A 10,225-nucleotide genomic window follows, 5' to 3' on the forward strand; every position below is an offset into this window, starting at 1 on the left:
CATTTCTCCCTGTGATTCCTCTTCTCCAGCATGTTAACCTGAACCACTCCTCACCACTTCCAAGTAGATGGTTGTCATATTTCATCAAACTTCTCGACCTCTTTTCAAGAGGAGCATTGTGTGCCACAAGCATGAGTGAGTCTGAAGATTAAATCCCTAAAGTTATCATCAGGCACTTACTTTAAAAACAGAGCCCTTCACAGGGTGCCTGGGTGGCTCAGTTGGTTGAGCATTCAACTCTTGATTTCCATTCAGGTCATGATCCGTGGGTTGTGGGATCAAGCCCTGTGTTGGGGCAATGAGCTTGATTAATAGTCTCTCTCTCTCTCTCTCTCTCTCTCTCTCTCTCTCTCTCTCTCTCTGCCCCTCTTCTCTGCTTGCTCTATCAAATTAAAAATAAATAAATAAAAGATAACAAACATTAAAAAAAAAACAAAACAGAGCACAGGGTGCCTGGGTGGCTCAGTCTGTTAAGCTTCTGACTTTGGTTCAGGTCATGATCTCGTGGTTTGTGAGTTCAAGCCCCATGTTCAGCTCTGTGCTGACAGCTCAGAGACTAGAGCCTGCTTCAGATTCTTTGTCTCCCTTTCTCTCTACCCCTCCCCTGCTCATGTCCTGTCTCTCTCTCTCTCAAAAAATAAACAAACATTAAAAAAAAAAAAACAGAGCCCTTCACTTTTTGTGATGAGCACTGGGTGTTGTAAGTGATAAATCACTAAGTTCTATGCCTGAAACTAATATTACACTGTATGTTAACTAACTAAAATTTAAATAAAAACTTGAAAACAGAACAAAACAAAAAAACAGAGCCACTGAGGAACTTACAGTAATACTTGAATGAGCAGAAAATTCACATTATGATAACTCAGGATACAGTCAGAGTTCCCATGTTATGTTTAATTCCTTGTGTTGTATCACAACTAATGAATATTTGCAATTCATTAAAAATTAAATAACATTAGCTTAAAAATAAAATTAAGTGAATAAAACACCTAATTTAATTTTTTTCAGGAATGCCAAAATATAAAGACTAGTTTTAAAAGATGTTGAATAAAATCAAGAGTTTTACATGCACTTAATAAAGAGGTGTTGTTTCTGAAATATGTAAGTGAGTTTGAGGAATAAGGCTGACTTGAAGCATGATGGTAACATGAGAAAATATGAATTTGGAAGTATAAAATTGACCAAAGAATTACTTCGAAACTACTCAATGTTATTCAATCTGGAGCAAATTTAGTACTTTTCATAGAGACCAAATCATGGTTCCTGATTTCCAGAAGAGTACAGTATATACAGTTAAAAAAATATTTTCTGGGTTTCAAAAGTAAATGTAACACTCAAGATCCTAATAGGAAATAAATGGTGCATTTAAATTACAATAAATCAAGGACTCCTGGGTTGCTCAGTTGGTTAAACATCAGACTTCATTCAGCTCAGGTGGGTTTGAGCCCTGTGTCAGGCTCTGCACTAACAGCTCAGAGACTGGAGTCTGCTTGGGATTCTGAGTCTCCCTCTCTCTCTGCCCTCCCCCGCTTATATTCTCTCTCTCTCTCTCTCTCTCTCTCTCTCTCTATCTCTATCTCTCTCTCCCTCCCTCCCTCCTTCTCTCTCTCTCCCTCTCTCTCTCTCTCTCTCCCCTTCAAAAACAAATAAACATTAAATTTTTAAAAATTACAATAAATCAGAGATAGTTTATTTACAAAAGCCCTAATTTGGGTCCAGGGGAACCAGAAGTGATAGTGCGTGCAATGACCTGTGATTAGTAGCAGTAAAAGGACTGTAACTCCTAGACATGAAGAAACAAAGAAACCATGACCAGATCCAGAAGAGAAGCATACAGAGTAAGCTGATCTTAGCTGGAGGGTCGCAATCAACCTAAGAACACTGTAAGAAGAGGATTTTCCCTACAGAGAAATAAATACCCAGAATACTCTGAATACATGAATCCCCTTCTCCCTTTCCAGGCCCTTACCAAACCCAAACAGATGTTACAGGGCATAGGAAGCCACTGTTTGGAGTCCATACGTATCAATCTCTGGATACAGAGCAAAGTAGGGTAGAGAGGGGGGAAAGTGGGAGATATCTAGAGCAAAAGGGATTTGAAATTTCTAACTTTGCTACCATTTATTTGTTGGCTCTTCTGCAGGTTTAATTATTATACACTAAAATATAATTTCAAATCAATTAGACTTTAGAAATTTAGGCAGATTAGATTCAGACAGATGATGAGTATTTAACCTTACAGCAACTATAAATGTGTATTTTGTGCGTGTAAGATATCAGGAATGAGTTTGGGGGGAGAGGCAAGGGATATAGATCCATCAGAAATATTCCTCAGAAGGTCCTACTACAATCGTTATGGAAATAAAAAAACATAATTAGTTCACCTGGGAACATTTTTGAATCCTTTAAAAACCATTTGGCATTGCTATTCCCTATAAGGAAATCTAGATTAAAGGAATCAGTAATTAAAATAGAGAGCTTCAGATGTACTTAATAGAGATGTTCTTTACTGAAATACTAGGAATAATATTGGCTTGAAGCATTACAGTGATTTAAGAAATAAGAAGTAAGAGGCATGCAGCTGGCTAAGGTGGAGTATTTATAGACAGTTTTTGGATGTAAATCAAAACTCTACCAGGAAGGTTTAGAATAGAATGGATACTTTATTAGGTAAGGTTCAATCTACAACTGTGAGTCAATTGAAAGTTAATAGCAGCTTTGTTAAAGGTCATAGATAAATGGCTACTGTAGTTTTAATGAATATTTTATTCATGTCACCTTTAAATTAGTTAAATTTGGAAAGAATAATGATGTAATGCCAAAGGCTCCTTCCTGGAATATTAAAAGCAGAATTTAATTTTAAGGCTTTAGTACCAGTTTTAGCTCTCTGATACAAGACTTTAAGGTATTTGGAGCCTTTCTTTTTTTCCTTTTTAACATCGACTGCATGTTAGAATTTGTTTCTTAAATATATATGCTTTACAATAGCAATGCAGCAGACACAGAAGAAAATTTACAATAATATAGAACTCTTTTTGAATGTGAATTCATCAAATATTACCATAGGAAAATTAGGGAAGATCATTTAAGTCATTTCTCTGAGACTCAGTTTTGTCTGAGAAATGAGAATCACTCAAATTTTGGGGCACTAAAGTAAGGTAAGCCTTTCAATTAATAGCATTTACCATCGTCAATTTTGTAAGAATGGAGCCCCTTTTGAATGTTTAATAAACAACAGATCTACTAAAATAGAGAGACCCAGGGAATTTTTCTTGTCAACAGTGTGACATAGAGCATTACAAAACTGAACTCAGGAATTATGAAGGCAGTTTTAGCGAAGAAGCTATGTGACAGTTGCAGTCAGAGGGAGACTACAGGTAGGATTTCTAGATGAGTTTCACAGGCATGAAGGGGAAGGAGCCTGAATGGAACAATCTTGGACCTGTGGTGGTGAGCCTCAGAGTCATGACGAGAAAAAAGGGTGAGGGATGAGAAATAGGAAAACAAGATGAGACAAGAGGAGCTAGGTCAATGGAACAAGAAGATGTTGGGGAATCCAATTCATTCAAGGGCATTAAGGACATCTGTCTTGGATCACTTTAAAAGGCCAGGTGAACACTCACACTGGCAGTGTCTGCTAGATCTTGAGGGTCCTTGAAGGCTTCTTCCTACTGAAACAAGGTGCCCTAAAGACTCATGAAAGTGTGGAATATTTTGAATGTTTTCCTTAGTAAGCAGTGACTAAAGCTTATGAGGCCTTCTAGAATCACATAATAATTTAAGTAATTGAAAACTCTCTTGTGAGTTGCCCACATATTATATACTGTACATCAACTTATATTGGTAAATTCTTTTTAAAAGTAACTTTTCCAAAAATATGAATTACTGCATAACTACTTAACCACTTGTAAAACAATACCACAGTTTGAAAGTCTACTAGAAATTCACTTAGTCTAAACACCATAACTCCTTCTGTTCATTTGTGTAAAGTTTTGGTAAAGTATGATTCAAAATTAATACATTGTACATAAAATTAATTTGTCTTCTATTCATAATTAATTGTGTTTGGAATTACCACATAAGTAGGTAACCAATGATTTCTTAATGGACTCCATCTAAGGCAACTTACTGTCAAATCTCAAAATCCTTTTACCAAAGAGTATAATTAAAGCTTGCACAATTTTTCAGAAATTCATTCATTTATTCAAAAAGTATTTATTTAGCCTCCATCCTATGCCCTGCCTTGTTTTAGGAAGTGAGGTACGGTTATACATAAGACAAAGTGTCTGGCCTTATTAAAGTGCTTGCATTCTAGTGTTAGAAGATAGTTGACTAAAACAAACAACAATCTAAATAAATAATATACAATAGAAAGTCAGGTAGAAATTAATGGACACCAAAGTGAGAAGACAGAGGATAGAAAAATTTTAGACAATGTGGTCAGGGAAATCCTCTCTAAAGAAATACTTTTGAGCCAGAATCTTGAATAAAGAAAAGAAGCAAGCCCTACAGATCTCTGGGGAAAAAAGCATTCAGAGCAGAAGGCACAGCAAGTGCAAAGGGCCTGAGGTAGGAAGTTATCTGATGTGTTCAATGAAGAGCAGAGACTTTTTTAGCTAAAATGAAACAGGTAGGCAGAAGCCAAGTGATAGGGGCTTTATAGGCCTTACATGGTTTAGTTTCGGGGAGTCATGGGATTTGTCTTATGTTTGAAAAGAATTCTGTCTTTCTTCGGAAAAAGACAGTAAGGAAACAGGGAGACCATTAGGAGTAAGAGATCTGTTAACAAGCATCATAGCAGTCCAAGAGGAAAGTGATGGTGTTATAACTTAGGAAATAGCAGTAAAGGGAATGATGAGCACTTGGATTCTATGAATATTTTGAGGAATGGGATTTACTGATTCACTGAGTAATGGTCATGAGAGAGAAAATGGAATTAGAAATGACTCCAATATTTTTTTATTTGCAAATGAGTAAATTTTTTGAGATGGGTATTGCTAGGAACAGGTAAAATCTGGGAAGGCAAATAAAGATTTTGGCTTTAGATATATTAAATCTAAGATACCTATTAGCCATCCAACACAAACATGTGAAGTAATGCTTATATATTCATATCCAGAGTTTGGGAGAGATAGCAAAGCAAATGATCCCTACTCTATAAATGACACCCATTTTCTATCTTTTAACTTCGTATGACAGAAAAATTTCTGAGGAGACTCATACAATGAAATCTGTGGGGCTCCTTAAGGCATGTTTCTCAAGAATAAGGCATAATGGCCATTATTACTTGCAAGGAACCAGGTCAGTATATTTCTGATTGTTTTGAAGATTGTGGCAGGCAGACCCAGATCTTTGGGAAATCTTGCATCTATAAAAAAGGAAAACCTAAAATGGGAAAAGCTATAAGTTGCTTTTCTAAGATAAATTGAGAACAGATAAAACTGTTTTCTCCAAAGACATGCATTTGCTTCTAAACATGATTTGTCTAATACAAAAGTCTACCTGTGGCTATTTAAATTTAAACTAATTTAAGTTTTTAAAAGATGGAGGTCAGTTCATCATTTGTATTAGCCATATTTCAAAAGCTCAGCAGCCACATGTTGGCAGTGGCTACCATATTGGGCAGCACAGAAATATAACATTTCCATCATCACAAAAATGTATTACAAACTAATGGACTGTCATAGCTTTTGTCCTCAAATATCAATTTATAGGTCATGGAATCACTCAAATTATAAATGTAATTTAGTTTTCATTTGTCACCTCAATCTTGTTGTATTATGTATTAGTCCTGTCAGTTCTGTGTATCAAAGTCTTTTCTGAGAGAATATTCCGAAGCCAGACCTGAATTCTTTGCAAACAGAAGTTGATGCACTCAGTCCTGAAAGAGATCGTAGACTGGGGATTGTTAGTTTGTGTGGTAAGCAGTTTACCATTCACTAGTTTTGTTAATTGTCTTCCTTTCACCCCCATGAATTAGCTTAATTCAAGGTCTACAGACACACGTGACTTGCTTTAGTCATTGAAATGTGAACAAATTTGTTGTAAGTCCCTTCCAAGAGAAAGACTTCAACTGCTGAACCATAATTTGTCATGTTGCTTCTCCTCTGCCGCACCAGTTGCAATGTTTCTGATGGTGAAAGGTCTGTCAGACTGGGTCCCTGAGGGAGGACAATGAACAACACCACATGGAACATGTAGAATGGAATTGTAGGTGGATGTGTGGAATAAGTGACAAATAACTCTGCTATTTGTATTAGTCAGCTTTTGTTAGATAAAGCTGTAGGAACAAACAACCCCCAAATAATAGTGGCTTACAATAACAAATGCTTATCTCTGCGACACCTGGGTGGCTCAATCACTTAAGTGTCCAGCTTCCTCTCAGGTATGATCTCAGGCTTTGTGAGTTTGAGCATCTGTGTTGACAGCTCAGAGCCTGGAGCCTGCTTTGGATTCTGTGTCTCTCTCTCTCTCTGCACTCCCTCACACATACTCTGTCTCTCTGTCTTTGTCTCTCTCTCTCAAAACTAAATAAACATTTGAAAAATAAAAACAAACAAGCAAACAAAAAAACAAATGCTTATCTCTCTCTCTCTCTCTCATGTTCCATCATGGCCATGAGTCAGCCACACCTCTGAATTTCTATTATTAGGTGTATTCCCCATCCCAGGATGCAGACCCAAAAGCCCCCTTGTCTTGAACTAATGCTATGGAGAAAAGAACCAGAGTAGAAGTAGAATCCCACAATGGCTACAAAAGTGTTTGTTTTGAATGTGGTATACATGACACTCATTCACATGCAGTTGGCAAAGGCAAGACAAATGGCCTAATCTCATGTCAACAAGATTGGGGTGTACATTATCCCTCAAGGAGATGCTACACATCGCATGGGAACCAGCAGGCATGTATGATCTTGTGACAGCAAGGAAAGCAAGTAATCAGAAATGATAATATAATCTATACCACAATTATTTAAGTTATTGAGTTTGTTTCTTCAGCATAACATAGCTCATTCTTTCTAATGCAATTTATTAAATACCTCAGATAGGAGGTATCTATCAATTTAATAAAAATTATTTATCAATAACCTACTTATTGTCTTACACATACAGATGTTGAAGAAGTCTAAATGTCTGCCCTTAATAGGCTAACAGCAAGCACAGACACCCTTAAGTCAATCTGAATTCAACCTTATTTTCAAATAGATCAAGGAATTATCCTGTTTCAAAGGGTCACTAGAATACTTAAGTAAACACTATTTGCCCTATAATAAAGTTCATAGAACTGTGAATAATGTTTGTTAGATAAATGAATGTAAATGAAATTAGTAAGCCCTATAATACTTATCACTAATATATTAGATCCCAATTTGATTAGAAATACATCATCTCATTATTAAGAATGCATAAAACCCATATATCTTCTTCTCTATCTAATGAAGATGTAGGTTAATTACCAGTCTGTCAAAAGATAATGTGATACTCTAGAAAATATTATAGAAAAATGACTAGTACAGCTATGAACCATCCTGAGAAATCCTGTGACAGAAAGAAATTAACTCATGCCATTTGTACACTGTAGGCAGTAAGCAGAAGTTCAGAAATAATTACATGGAAAAATCAAGTACAATCTTCAGACTTGCCTAATTACATGGGATCCAATAGAATTAATCAAAACGACTTAATGATTCAATTCTCAATCCCCATTCTCAAATTTGGTCTGTGTAATATCAGGAAGAGTTTGTTCATTTGAACATTTGTTCATTTAGCAAATAAGAACTGAACACTTCCTGTATGTCAGGCACTGAGAATAAATAAGAGATTAAGATATCCATTGCCCTGCCCTCTTTGGAGTGTCCATTTTAGACACCCAAAATGCTGTTTCATTTTTATTTTTGAAGGCAACATATTTTGCACACTTTCAGGAAGAAAGTATAGTTCTAATTAAACCACACCAAAAAAAAAGGCATAAGAATTATTTTCAACCAAACAAAATGAGTTGAGTTCAGTATGTCTTTCAAGCATTTTGAATAGCACCGAGTTTGAGACTGAAGCGCACGCCTATTGGTTTTATGTTTTTCAATTTCAGGGAGCCATCAGCTACTAAGAATTAGTGAGTTTTTCTAAACGTCCACAACAAAAATAGTAAGGCTTTACCATTACCTCAAAAACATGAGGTAGTTGAATAAAAAGTATAAATTGTACATCAAAGAGGCAAATATGTCTATAAGATCAGCAAAGTGAAACAGGGCAACTATATTCCCTCAAACATGTTAGACTGTCCAAAGGGTAGAGACAATCAGGGACTTGTTGATGGTTTTAATTGGTTTTAAATATGAATTGTTAAATATTATGGAGCAATCCACAGAATGGTACCAAGGCTTAGCCTATTTATGTTAACCAATCATACACAAATTCTAACCACTGATATATACTTATAACCCCATTTATCTAGCAGCCATTTATCTGGATTTATAGTTCATAGAAACCACTTGCTTTATAAGACTGTCTTGCCATCTCCATTACCACATTTTTGTGTAAAATACAACACACAGAAAAATGTAGTAACTATTTTAGTAAACATGGCTAAGGACTTTGGTTTACATGATTGGAGAGTTCAGAGTTGGCTTAAAAAGGGACCACACGGGGCGCCTGGGTGGCTCAGTCGGTTAAGCGTCCGACTTCAGCCAGGTCACGATCTCGCGGTCCGTGAGTTCGAGTCCCGCGTCGGGCTCTGGGCTGATGGCTCAGAGCCTGGAGCCTGCTTCTGATTCTGTGTCTCCCTCTCTCTCTGCCCCTCCCCCATTCATGCTCTGTCTCTCTCTGTCTCAAAAATAAATAAAAAACATTAAAAAAAATTAAAAAAAAAAAAAAAGGGACCACACACTGTACCTGCTCACAAGACAGACATAGTACTTCATTGAAAATAAATACCTCAACACACATTCCTGGGTGTTCAAAACTATCCCATTCATTAAGAGGTGGAACAACAGTATTGTATAAGAGAACAAGTATAGGAATAAAATTCACAAGACCTGGATTTCTCTTTCTTTCAGCATCATTAGAAATACCTTCACTGAGTCCCACTTTCCAAATTTCTAAATTAGAGATAAATAAAGTAAAATGTGGATAATGAATCTTACTTTCATAGTGACTGTGAAGGACATACAAGTGGAGATATAGAAAGAGATAAAAATTCAGAGGGTGACCCATATAAATATAAAGTGGGATTTTCATTATCATAAAAATGGCTATATCTGGGTGCAAGGTTGTTAGGGATAGAATTTAACAGGCTCAGAAAGCATTAAAATGTGTACCTAGAAATACTGAGTTTTAACATTAAGCAATCATCTACTTGGTAGGAAGATCACTTTAAAATGATATTTTCATTTGGTAGGTCATGGATATTTAAAGGATATAGAGATCTCAAGTTGAAGAAAAAAAAAACTTTAAGGAATTGCTTGGAGGAGCTTTATTCTCTCTGAATTAAGCTCTGAGTGAAACGTGATTCTGCTGGATGAACCTCACCTCAAAGACAGCAAAACTTCTGTGCAATGCAGCATAATTTTAGCCTACTTATTTCACAGATTACAGGAAACCATCTGGACATCCTTTTTCCTATAAATCCTTAAAAAATCGGGTCCTCATGAGAGTAGAGTCCTTTGTGGGTGAGCAAATCAGAAGAATGAGGAAGATGGTCCTGCTTCCGGTCCCTGTCAATCCCACATGTTTCGAGTGCTATGGAAACTTTGAGGTGCATTAAGGTCCAGATTTGGTATAATGGTTTGCTGTATACTTGGTTACAAGTATTTTAAAATCTGAGCAGATGAGCAGACTAATGTACTTCCGTAAATTCTGAGGTGATTAAGTTTTAGCTTTCAACAAATACATGTGAAGGCAGATTAAAGATTATATGACATACTCTTCGCTAAGCACTCAGTGTGCATATGTAGAATACTTAAGAAACAACACATGGTATTTAAGAAGCAAAGATATTGAGTTTAACAAAAGAAAACTTATGGAACTCAGTTAAATATGTATTAGCTTCATTTTTTTATTCCATGATATCAATTATGCAGCTTAAATCTTTTCAGTGTTAAAAACACTGTCCAAAGTTACTATAATTCATTTTCTCAGATGTGAAAGTCATATTAAATCCAAGTTATGGAGGGCTTAAATTAATCAGAATAAGGAAATTTATGTTTGTACACTCAGTTTTTAAT

The sequence above is a fragment of the Lynx rufus genome, unplaced genomic scaffold (assembly GCF_022079265.1).
Source record: "Lynx rufus isolate CCGP_SWC_20201006 ecotype Redwood Valley unplaced genomic scaffold, mLynRuf1.p SCAF_8, whole genome shotgun sequence".
Classification (NCBI taxonomy): Eukaryota; Metazoa; Chordata; class Mammalia; order Carnivora; family Felidae; genus Lynx; species Lynx rufus.